The sequence below is a fragment of the Callorhinus ursinus genome, unplaced genomic scaffold (genome assembly GCF_003265705.2).
Source record: "Callorhinus ursinus isolate GAN/ISIS: 27379988/994484 unplaced genomic scaffold, GSC_fseal_2.0 scaffold10, whole genome shotgun sequence".
In the NCBI taxonomy this organism is placed as follows: domain Eukaryota; kingdom Metazoa; phylum Chordata; class Mammalia; order Carnivora; family Otariidae; genus Callorhinus; species Callorhinus ursinus.
The window spans coordinates 11,631,899-11,644,707 of NW_027397072.1; positions in this window are offsets into that span (position 1 = coordinate 11,631,899).

Consider the following 12,809-nt stretch of genomic DNA (forward strand, 5'->3'; position numbering starts at 1 on the left):
CCAAAGAAGATACACAGATGGCAAAGAAGATGCTCCACATCATTTGTCATCAGGGAAATGCAAATCAAAACAACAATGAAATTACACACCTATGAGACTGGCCAAAATTCAGAACACTGACAACATCAAATGCCGGTGAGGATGTGGAGCAACAGAAACTCTCATTCATTGCTGGTGGGAATGCAGTATGGTGCAGCTACTTTGGAAGGCAGCTAGTAGTTTCTTATAAAACTAAACATATTCTTACCATGCAATCCAGAAATCATGCTCCTTGGCATTTACCCAAAGGATTTGAAAACTTATGTTCACACAAAAACCTGCACAGAGATGTTTATAACAGCTTTATTCATAAATTGCCAAAACTTGGAAGCAACCAAGAAGTCCCTTCTGTAGGTGAACAGATTAACTGTGAAACATCCAGATAACGGAATAGTACTAAAACAGTGCTAAAAAGAAATGAGCTATCAAGCCACAGAAAGACATGGAGAAATCTTAAATGCATATTACTAACTGAGAGAAGCCAATCTGAAAAGGCTGCATACTCTATGATTACAACTCTATGACATCTGAAAAAGGCAAGGCAGTAAAAAGATCAATGGTTGCCAAGGGCTGGGAAGGGAGGGAAGAGGGGTGACTGGTAAGGATAAACAGGCAGAACAGAGACGATTTTTCAGTGCAGTGGAAATATTCTGCATGATACTATAATGATGGATACATGTCATTATACATTTGTCCAAACCAACAGAATGTACAACAATAGGAGTGAACCCTAATGTAAACTATGAGCTTTGGATGAATATGATGTATCAGTGTAGGTTCATCAACTATAACAAATGTACCACTCTAGTGGGGTTTGTTGATGGGAAGGCTAGGCACATATGGGGGCAGGGAGTATATTGGAAATCTCTGTACCTTCCTCTTAATTTTGCTGTGAACCTAAAGCTTATTTTAAAAAATTAAGTTTTAAAAGTAAAGTAGACTGATAAGATTTGCTAATGGAAAGGATATAAGGAGTGAGAAAAGGGGGGAGAATCAAGGATTATACCTAAACATGGGTTTTGGGATTAAGTAATTAGAAAGATGATAATGTCCTTTTCTGAAATACAGAGGTACAAACATTAAAGAGGAGGGAGATCAAGAACTCTGTTTTGATGTCTATTAGACATTCACAGGAAGATGCCCAAAGGGCAGTAGGATTGATGAGTTTGGAGTTCGGTGAATACACAGGACTAGAGATATAAATTTCGGATTCATCAACATACACAATGAATTTAACATCCAAGTTGTGGGTAAAGTCTCCTATAAAGAGATTTTCAAGATGAAAGCAGAGGGTCCAGGACTGCGCCCTGGAAGGCTCTGACATTTAGACATCAGAGAGAAGAGAAGCATGCAACGAAATTGGAAAAGCAAAAGTTTGTGAGGTAGGAGGGGAAGAACAGGTAGTCATAGTAGACAAGAAAGTATTACCAGGAAGGGAGGTGACAACTATGTGGATTACTGCTGCAAAGAGAATAAAAATAAACAAAGGAGTGTCCATTAGAATGACATTTGGTAATCTTAACAAACACAGCTTCATTGGAGTGGTGAAAACAGAAACCAGAATGGGATAGAATGGGCAGTGAAGAAATGAAGAGAACCAGAAAGTCCCTTCAAGAAGCTTGTTATGCAGAAAAGCAATAGGGGCAGTAGGATTGAAGTATGAGATCAAGTAACCCAGCCCCGAGTGGATTTCTAAAATACAAAGCATGTCAGCCCTGGTTCTATCACGCTCCATGGTGCTCATTACCCTCTTGAGAAGCTCCAGACTCCACGGGCTGGTAGTCAGTGACCACACATAGCCTGGTCTCAAGCAATGATTCTGCCTCTCTTCCTGTCCTTCCTCCTGTCTTCCTGTCCCTCCCAAACCGTCTACAATATACTCATACTAGAGTAGTCACCACTCTTATCATTCCATTCTCTCGAGTCTTTATGCTGTCATACATGTTGTTACGTTTGCCAGAAATGTCTTGTCCTTTCCTGATGTTTCAATAATTGAGGTTCAGTTCAAATGATCTCCTGCATGAAACCTTCCGGCAGACCTGGAGCTTCCCCTCCTCATTTGCCTTATATACAATTCCACTGGAGCCTTTATTATGATCTGTGGATGTGTCTGTTTGTTGACTATGTCTTTTCCCTTCCCTCTAACTTTGACCTAGCAGAGGCCTATAGCCTATTGGCTATGAAATATGAAATAAACAGATGTACCTACAGATACTATCAATATAACTTCACTCAATGGTTCCACATCACCCTACCTTACCTTGAGCTGGTATCCACATTGGCTGATCCAAAGCTGAACACCATTCCTTTTCTTCCCCACCTTCTTCAAAACACAACGCCCAAGATGAATAAAATGAGAAAAGTCTGTGAAACAAAGGAGGAAAGAAATGATAAAAACTCAGTAGCATCCCAAGATTGGGTAAATGCATATTAGCTATTTTTAACTTCAGGAGCCCAAGGCCATTCTCCTGTTGCAGACAAGTCCAAAACAAGAGGGCAATATTTCCTGCAAAACTGCAGAGTTCTGTAAAATAAAAAGGAGCTGGGGACATGGTCTTTGTTTTATTTGAAGCAAGATCTGGGTAGATGAACATGATCCCAAAGGAAATTTAAGCTTAAGTTGATTGACAGGAAAAAAAAATTTGTCATAGCCCAGCCTTACTTAGAAACCCCATGAAATTTCATAATCTTTTTGAATAAAGTACTCTGGATTGACATCTTTTTCTTAAATGATAGATGCTCTAGAATGCCCTGTTTGTGTAGATGGTGAGTAAGAGAGGCCTATGAGAAGCACAGGGCAAGGAGGGATGGAATGGAGAGCAGCCTACTATGAGACAGCATCTCTTGCCTGTTCATGGCAGTGATGTCACCCACAGGGAGACTGAGCACCTTGCTGTCTTCCCTCTGCCTCACTCCCAATATCTAACTGGTCCCTAACTGGTGCCCCCAGACTCCCTTTCTGACCTCCATCACCACCTGCTCGAATCTTACCCGCCCCAGAAGGGCCCATCACGTATGTCTACTCAAGGAGGTATTTTCTTATCTTCCTAAACACAGGTGCATTCATAACCCTTTCCATTCCTAGGACATTCTGTGTACCTTTCTCATGGCTCAGTCTGACAATCTGTTTAACAGTGATCTATTTAAGCCTGATTATCTGGTGAGAACAGAAGCATCCAGTTTCATCTATGCAGCCTCTACCTACTACTTTGCGCACTGTAGCTGCTCAACAAATGTTTCCTTCATCCACCACTTACACTGAGTGCCATTGAGAAAACAGCAAGTTTTGCTAATATTTCCTGTAAATATTCTGAAAGGAAATATTTTCTAAACCAACTGACTCAACACATCCCTGAGCAAAAAAATCAAACCTGAGTATCTCCAAGTTCAAGGTGGACATCCTATGGAAGCACAGGAATTAAAAGAATTCCTTGACACCAAAATAAGTCCTCATAACTCACAGTCAGAACATATTCCTATGATTTCTTGAATGACAAGAAAGAGGCATAGACTTCCCACTCTTACCACATATGGGGCTTTGAGGAACAGATACATTGGCCTAGGCGAAAAAGCCTTCCCAGATTCCATTTCCAAGCTTGTCAGAGGAGAGGAAGTGGAATATGTGTGAGATTAGAAATGTAATTCCTCCAAGTGCTAGATGTGCAAATTTGACTATGTTATGTGGCCCTGATGAGGTTCCAAATCTGTAAATGGAGATTATGGAAACTGCCTTATAGGCTAGGCTGTAAGAAAGATACTTATAGGCTAGGCTGTTTCTGTACTTCTGAAAAGAAAGTACAGAAACCACAAACATGAAATCACCTGGACAAATTAGATGGTCAGTAAATTTATGAGTCATTTCACTAAGGAAACCACCTACCACATACCACAATTAATTGCACCAATATTTTAAAATTGCAAGATGTTAACATAACATGTACATGTACTTGCACGGGAGTATGTGAGTTCTAAATAAACTAAGATCATTCCAGAATATGTGCTTTGAAGTGATGAACTACTTCAAGACATTTACTTGAAACAAAGTAGTGTACAAACTCCGGATATCATCTTCCAAAAAAATTAAACTTTGTTCCTTAGAAAACCTACTGTTTGCAAATGCCAATACCAACCTTTCCTGAATTGTTTCCCCGCGGTTGCGGGAGGAGGGTGTGACTATGAGAAGGAAAAGTTATCCTTTCTTCACAGTTCCTACGGTTTTTGTTCTCTAGAGCCCAAAGATTTAATTTACAAAAGAGATAATGAAAGATTTTTAACCAAGGAAGTGGAACGTATCATGATGTAAGATATAAATTTCCATATCTTCCACACAGCAAAAAACCCTATCTCAACACCGGCAAGTGGCCTTAGAAAAAAAAAAAAAAATCCTTAGCATACGGCATATTTCACAATTTTTAACTTTTTTTTAGCAATCCTAAGCACTTTTTACTGATAAGGGTATTACCTACGTATTAGCTATAAGAACTTGAAAATTATTTTGCTGAAAGTTGTGAAGTTAAAACTTACTGATGGTAGTATGTAATCATGTTCTCTTAGAATAGCAGGCACTAAAACCAGAATAAATGCCTTAAACTTCAGCTTCAAAAATACCATTGGTAAATGAAAGATTGTAAGCAGCAAATCTTTTTTAGAATAAAAGGATTAGCGTTAACCAATTTCTACAAAAATTACCACCTTCTTTCTTGTCAAGTTATTCCCTGAGAGATTTAAACCTGAAGGGAAAGAATGATTCCAAAATAGCTGCATTTGCATAAATACGCCACATCTAAATGTTTGTTCATTCTTCCTGGCCACTTTCGGAGAGACACGAAAAGGCAGGGCATAGGGCTAGGGTGGGGCACAGGAGCCCCTATTCTAAACCCAGAGAAACCCGACAGGGAAGACAGGTCCCACCAAATCAGTATCACAGACATAATAATAAGACCATTGAGATAAAAGTGCTTTAAACTGTTTGATTTTTTTTTTAATTAAAAGGAATTGGGTTAACATAAAGCACATTTTAATTTCTAACATTTCCCTCCACGTACAGGTGCTTGGCTCTGACACAGAAAAGCCCTCGATAACTGTTTGTAGGAAGTGTGGATCGCGCTAGGTTGACGGAAGGGAATACACGTATCTGTGGAAAGCCTTCACCGAATAAGGCCATCTTTCCAGACACTTTCCCTGCGTACGGAATCTTACTCAGTCCTGAGAATTACCTTTGAGCACCTTGCAGCATTTTCTGGAACGCTCTGGGAAGCGAGGCAGCTGTTGGTGTAGCGTGAGAAGTTGTGGGTTTGGAATCTAGTAATGGAGATTCCAAATCCCAGCTCTGAGGATTATGTGACGGCCAAAATCACTTACCTATCGTTTCACGAAACCTCGGTTTCCTCTTGTGCAACGTGGCACTGAGACTCCCGCCCGGGTCAGCGTGAGAGGAACTAACTAACCAGTGTGCGCTCTAACTGCCAGGTATGCCACACAGAACCCAACAGATGCCCAATCAGAACAGTTTGGGAAAAAAGGAACTCAGAATTTGTGGTCGTTCCTCCTGCAAGAGTCAGTGGCTTTGTTGTGAGTAATCCTTTTGCACAATCAAGCCCTCAGCATATAGAACGGCCACATAGAGACATAGAGGAAACAGGAAACGGAGAAGGGGCGACAGAAGGCGACACTTATTACAATGCTCATCCAGACGGCACACAGACCTCCCCGTCTCCTCTGAGGGTGGGAAGGAAGAAACACCTCAAGGTCACACCAAGAAAACGTTACAACTTCAGGCTGAAGCAGAACCAGAATTAGGCCCTGCACCTGTAGTGAAGGGGGAGGCTGTCACAGTGCAAACAGATCAAGACCATGTAGGAGGACACGGAGTTCTCCTCCCCACTCTGCTCCGAAATCACTGCCTGATTTTTAGATCTCTTCTCTTCTTGGAACTGCGTTTGCTCTTCTATACAATGAAGTGTTGGACTATACTCTCATTGTAGTTATTTCCAGGGACTCCTAGTTCTAGTTAACTTAGTTTTAATTAGGAAGTTCAGCCTAGCTTTAGCAAATGTCTTTTCAGCAACAATTGATTTGACAATGAGCTCTTTTCTCTTTTATTTTGTGCATGAATAAATTATGTTCTGGCTGCCATCAGATTTTTTTGCATTTGGGGGCTAAATCGTGCCTGCCATAGTGTATTTATTCTTTAAATAGTCAATTTAAAATTGTATTAAAATTTAAAAAGTAAATTTTAAATTGTATTTTTATTATTTTATCTAGACTTCTGGCAACTTTATTACTAAAACTGGTCTAACATTTCCTTTTTTTTTTTTTTTTTTTTGGTCCTTCCTTATCAGGATCAAGTACTAAGACTATGGTCATTTCTTTAAATGAATTGGAGAGATCTTTCTCTAAAGCCCTGGATAATTTAATTAACATGAGGATCATCTGTCCCTCTAAAGGTTAGATAAAACTCAGCTGTGAAACCATCTGCTCATGATGCTTTTTTTTCTAATTGTTGATCATTAATTTTCTTTCTAATGTCTTTTTTTAACAGTAGTTGAATTTTCCAAGTTTTCTGCTTCTTCTAGGGTTGGTTTTGACTATTTGAATTTTGTAAGAAAATAAAGTTGCGTGTGTGAATAAAGAGCCCTCTTACTCTCCGCCATGCATGTGACAATCGCCTTTTCATTTCTAAGTATTTTTATTCTCTGTTTCCCTTCATCCAATTTCTAAGGCTTTTATCCATTTTCTGGGTGTTTTCAAGAAAACTGCTTTTGGATTTACACATCCTTTCTGCTATTGTTTTGCTTTTTACTTTTATCCCAACTTTTATCTTTAATATTTTCTTTTATCTTGATTCTTTTTTAATATTTTCTTCTTCCTAGTTTCTTCTGTTATATTAGTTTTTTAGGATGGGCAGCAATTCCTGTATTTTTGTCTTTCTTCTTTAAAACAAATATGTCTGAGAGGTGCCTGGGTAGCTCAGTTGGTTGAGTGTACAACTCTTGATTTCGGCTCAGGTCATGATCTCAGGGTCCTGGAATCAAGCCCCACATCGGGCTCTGCACCTAGCGGGGGGGGGGGGGTCTGCTTGAGGATTCTTTCTCTCCCTCTCCTTCTGCCCCTCTGCTTGTGCACACGCTCACTCTCTCTCTCTTTCTAAAAATAAATAAATCTTTTTTTTTCTAAATTTCTTTTTATTTTAAAACATTCATTCACATTTATCTTAATACTTTTTCTGATTCGGAAACTTTCTAAAAATAGAAATGCTAAGTCAAGTTGTAACAATATAAAAATAAGTAAATCTTTAAAAAATAAAATAAATACATTTGAGACTATAAGTTTTTATTTGAGTTCAACCTTAGGTATGTCTCATAATTATGGCATGGAAGATGAGCTATCTTTCTCCATTTGCACTCAGCAGGTTTACTTTCCTAACCTCCAGATTATCTTTCTCTGCTTCTGGAACCCTCCCCTAAGGGGCTGTATCACCTAGAGCCTCTTGCTGGCTGGATTTCTGTTGGGTTTGGCCAATGGGAGGCATCAACGGGAAACTGGAAGACAGGAAAGAGAAGCTGTGCCTTACTGCATCCCTGTTCATCCCAGCAATTCTTTCAGTGGCAGCAGCTACACTCTTCATACGCAGAGGCTCTTCCACTGCTTCAGCTCACACTGGGGTCCTTAACACACTTCCTCACTTTGTCAGTTCAAGCTTTGAGGTGAGAACACCTTCCCATTGTTGCATGAGTGTCTGGATTCTCTTAACCTTGCTGAAAGCTTTTAAATCATTACTTTACTCAAATATCTTCAGTTGGAACCATCTAAGTAGAGTTCTCTTTCCTGGTGGAACTGTGATACATGGTAGTCCTTGTTCTCTAGATAGTTTAATTCAAAATTGTTTTTCATTATCCAGTATCCAGATATTACTTAGGAGAGTATTTAATTTCTAAAAGACTCTATGGGTGTCATCTTTTTTTTTTTTTTGGATTAACTCTAAAAGTGTAGATTCAACAAATACATAGCTCTCATACATGTCTATTTTGTAAGCTACTAGAGGATGTGCTCCACCAAGATGAGAAAGCAAACCTAGAAAGCAGAATATATGGTGCCCAGTGAACAGAGCATCCAACAGGCAGGAGACTAAGAGATTCCCGTGATGATTGGCAATGAAGTCCTCAGATGCCAGCGATACAATCCAGTGTAGAGCAGGAGTGTGGGGGCCAACAGAAGGATGTTTCTAACAGAATATGGAAATTTGGAACTGATATCTAATATGTTTGGCTGCATTGAGACAACATGTTTAGATATTTTAAAGAGTTTGGATAAAATTTAGCAACAAGTACCTAGATGACAAAGCAAATAGAAAAAAGAACGAATCATTCATGGAAAAATGAAAAATCGAACAGAAAAGGAAATATCCTAGAATACTACATGGCTCATCTATGAACAAAGTTTATATGATGATAATGATATAAACACTGAGTAATAACTTAGCCAAACATTGGAGCATGGAGAGGAATTATAAGGGTATAAAATCCTTAGTTCCACAGTAGAATGTCAAATCATAATATGTTATTGACATTTCAAAAAATGGCATGATAAGCATATTATTTAAGAATCAGGAGGTGAATACCAAGAGTAGCTCACAATGTTAAAAGAGGTGAGTCTGAGGGCGCCTGGGTGGCTCAGGCGTTAGCGTCTGCCTTCGGCTTAGGTCATGATCCCAGGGTCCCGGGATCAAGTCCGGCATCGGGCTCCCTGCTCCTTGGGAAGCCTGCTTCTCCCTCTCTCACTCCCCCTGTTTGTGTTCTCTCTCTCGCTGTGTCTCTGTCAAATAAATAAATAAAATCTTAAAAAAAAAAAAGAGGGTAGTCTGAGAAGCAAGATTCAGGAGTGTAGATGAGAGGACCGGAGGAGAGGTATTTGCTGTTGTTGGCTGTTATAAGCCTCCTTACTCTGACTTTCTAAACCATGTGAATATATTACTTTGATAAGAAGTTAAATGTTTAAATTAGAAAACAAAAGAAGCTAAGAAACTCAGGTTTCCTTCATGCAGGAAACCAGAAACAAAACAACAAAAATATTCTGGGAAAAATGAAGCCATTAACACCATAGTATGAATTTATGCTAATCCGCTCCTGTGTCTTTATCTCAGCAGTCCACTAATTCAGGGCTTTCTAGGAGGCTCTTTAGGACATGTGGGAAGAGAAGGTAGCCTCACTCTGCTCCTCAAAAATAACAGAGGGACGCCTGGGTAGCTCAGTTGTTTAAGCCTCTGACTCTTGATTTCAGCTCAGGTCATGATCTCAGGATCCTGGGATGGAGCCCCGCCTGGGGCTTCTGGCTCAGCAGGGAGTCCGCGTCTCTTCCCTCTGCCCCTCCCCCCAACTCTCTAAAATAAATAAATAGATCTTTAAAAAATAATAATAATAGAGACCTCGCTTCAGCTCGGCTACAACACAGTCTTATATTCATCACATCGAGGTTCATTACGTTCTCAACACCAAGCTAGTATATGTTCTGTTAAATATTTTTCAAATGTGATAATTTATTGCTTGAGACTTAAGAGCAATTTTATTGTTTTCCACAGCAATTTCATTTTCCCTTAGTCATTCTCCCTCCTACACTCTGGCACTTAACAAATCTTCCTTCAGTGTTAGGGGGGCATGGCTCCATAGCATATATCCGGAAGCCCATCCTCAGCATAACAAGCCAATTAGCTACTAACCAGAACACTGCAGGGTTCTCTTGCGATTTATTTTGACTTGAATTTTGTGTCTTATAATGGCCCAGCAAAACATGGAGCACTGACAGTGTGTCAGCATTGCAACTGCTAAAACCTCTTTTTAGACTTTGTAGGGCCTTATTAAAGGTACACGAGGCAGGGAACCCCAAACCTGTAGCCCATTAGGATGGAAGTCTGCAGGCCACTTAGAAACATTACCCCATTTAAACACCTGGGGTGTGGACCACTGGAAAGGAGAGTTCACTAACAATGATGAGTCTATTGATGATTTATAAGCTTCTTAATATAAATATGCTGTGTTTTTGTAAAAATTCACATAAAGTTGGATCACATAACGTAAAAGTAAAGCAAGGACATCTGGACCAGAGATTTCCAAGTCCAACTTTGAGGACCCTGGAGTTGGAGGAACTACATCAGGGGCCTCTGCGGCAGTCAGGAAAGGTGAGCAGTGTTAACATGTGACCCCTGAGCCTCCCCAAACCTGTGCGGTTCCTATTTTACCCATCACTTTACACATGGGAAAATTAAGTTCTCCGGGAAGGAGGAAGTAATTCACCTAATATTGTACAAGTAGCAGGTGGCAAAGCTGGAACCAAATCCAGGTCTTTGGATGCCAGGTTCAATGTTTTCACCAATGTCTTTTGCTGCCTTTCCTATTTTAGGTGCTTTTCTATTTATGGATACTAAAACGTATCCCTTTCTGGAGAATGATGCAGATGTTACTACCCTGCATTTTCCCTCAGGAAAGAAGTTTGATAAATTATTTAAATATCCACTTTTCTCTGCTAAAATGTATACTATGTTTTTCTCTAAGTAAAATGTGAAAACACTTATATTACTGAGCCATTTATATGCACCATTTTTCTTCTTAAAAGCTTCTCTTCTCCCATATCCATTGTTTTGGAAACCTCTGGAGAGATTATAATGAAATATTGATTGCCCCCTCTCTCATCTCCACCCTATTCCTATTCTAATGATCCTGCAACTCCAGAATAATTTTTGTTGAGAAAGCACTAATTCAGAAACTTGCTTCCACATTTTTTTTTAAGATAGAATATTACATTGACTAGGGACTGGACACCAGGGTTTCAGCACATCAGCTCCTGTTCAAGATGGCTCCTCTTGGGACCTCACATTACATCAACATCAAGAACTTTGAATTACTGGCTTCAGAACAGATCTTTTAATTTCCAAGAGATGACAGTTTCTATAAGAGGGTGGTGGTTAAAAAGCACAGTGTGATCTTTGGGGGTGAGGAGGAATCATTAGAGGTTCCATTGTAGGGGGTGTAAGTTCAGCTCCTAGAAAGGACTGGCGGTTATGTACACCTCATAGGACATCCCTAGGCTCCATGACGGCCACTTTCCTGCTTGTGCCAGAATGGAATGGGGAACAATGCTGATGGAAGTTCCCAAATTTTTCAAAACAGTAGGAGTTTGATCTGATGAAATATGTTCTGGATTTAGAATCAGAAGAACCAGAAGAATCAGAAGGCCATTCGTTCCATTGCCTCCCATCTCAGTGATCTTGGATAATTTAACTGACCTTTGCTCAATTTTCCCATTTGTAAACTGGAGATAAGTAAGGAGTACCTTTTTTATTGATGTTGTGAGAATTCAAACAGATCATTCGTGTTAAATGCCAACATATGCCTACCAATCCTTAAGAAATGTCATCTCTTTCTTCCTTGAGGAACAAAGATTAAGAAACAAATATGAGTGTTTCTAAAAAGACATGGAGTCGTTTTTCCCAGTAAGACTCAGGAAGTGTTAGAGAAATCTGTATCCCATGGAAAGTCATTATGAAATAGATCCCTCTAAGAAAATATGCCATGAAAGCCATCAAGGAGCCAAAAGCAGAGGAGAAAGGGTTCTAGACTGGAGGAACGGTTCTGCTCTTCTATTGCATCGTAAACCCCTAAAACTCTGCAGCTGAAAACATCAACCATATCCTTATCACTCATGGTTCTATAGTTTGAGCTCAATGGGAAGTTCCATGGCTCTTGCTTAGGGTCCTATGTTATTTCAGCTCCATGGTGGCTAATAGAGAGTCAGCTGGGAAACTGGGACAACTGGGCCCCTCTCCCTCTTCACAGAGTTTCAGGGCCTCTCCTCCCCACCTGCTTTCCCCAGCATGGCAGCTCAGTGCTTCAAAAATCACATGTTCCAAGAGGAAGGAAATAGAAGCTATCAAGCTTTCTTAATGCCTGGACTCCAAGACCAGGAATACTACTTCCTCCACATCCCATGGGAAAGCAGTCCCAGGCCCAGGCTAAATTCAAAGTGCGGGGTCAAAAGAGCTATCCAGACAGATCTGGGAGGCCTCTGGGAGGTCCAAATGGCTGGTATGCCTAGGTAACACGAGCTTCATGCCACGCGCGCAGAACATATTCACCAAATAATGTCAAATGACTGAATGGACATGTAATTCTCCTTAGTCCAAATTAATGTCTTAGTTTCTGGTTACATAACGTCAAGAAGGGTCAAATTTGTGGCTGGCTCACCTGTAGCAGCTGCCATTTAGTACGTTGTCAGGCTCAGCACCCCACAGGCTCTTCAGGGAGATTATTTTCCATGCCTGTTTAACTAGCAGTTGTGTTGATAGGCCATTCAGAAGCTTTCAGGAGAAACGTTGCCACCCAATATTTTAAAAAGGAATATGCCTTGACATGATCCTAACCAGTTTAACTTGGAATTGGATGTGTGAGGTTGATAGTTTCAAAAGACTTCTGCCTATTATTTCAGAGTCCTTTCAAAAGCAAGATCACACTTTTTTTCCAGCCCATGTATCAGGCCAAGGTTTACCCTAGAAAAGAGGCCACCTAGAGCCTGTGATTTCAGGGGCCTGGGAAAAAACTCTGTGGCTCTCTCACCTGCTGATTATTTTCAGGGAGCAAAGTATGTATTTCATTCCACAATGTCAGATCTGGTTTAGAAGGAGGACAGAGTGGGTAGAATCCTCACCAAATTGTCCTTGACGGCTGATGGATGCTCCAGGAGAGTAGATTATGAAGGAGAGGGGGAGATAATACTACAAT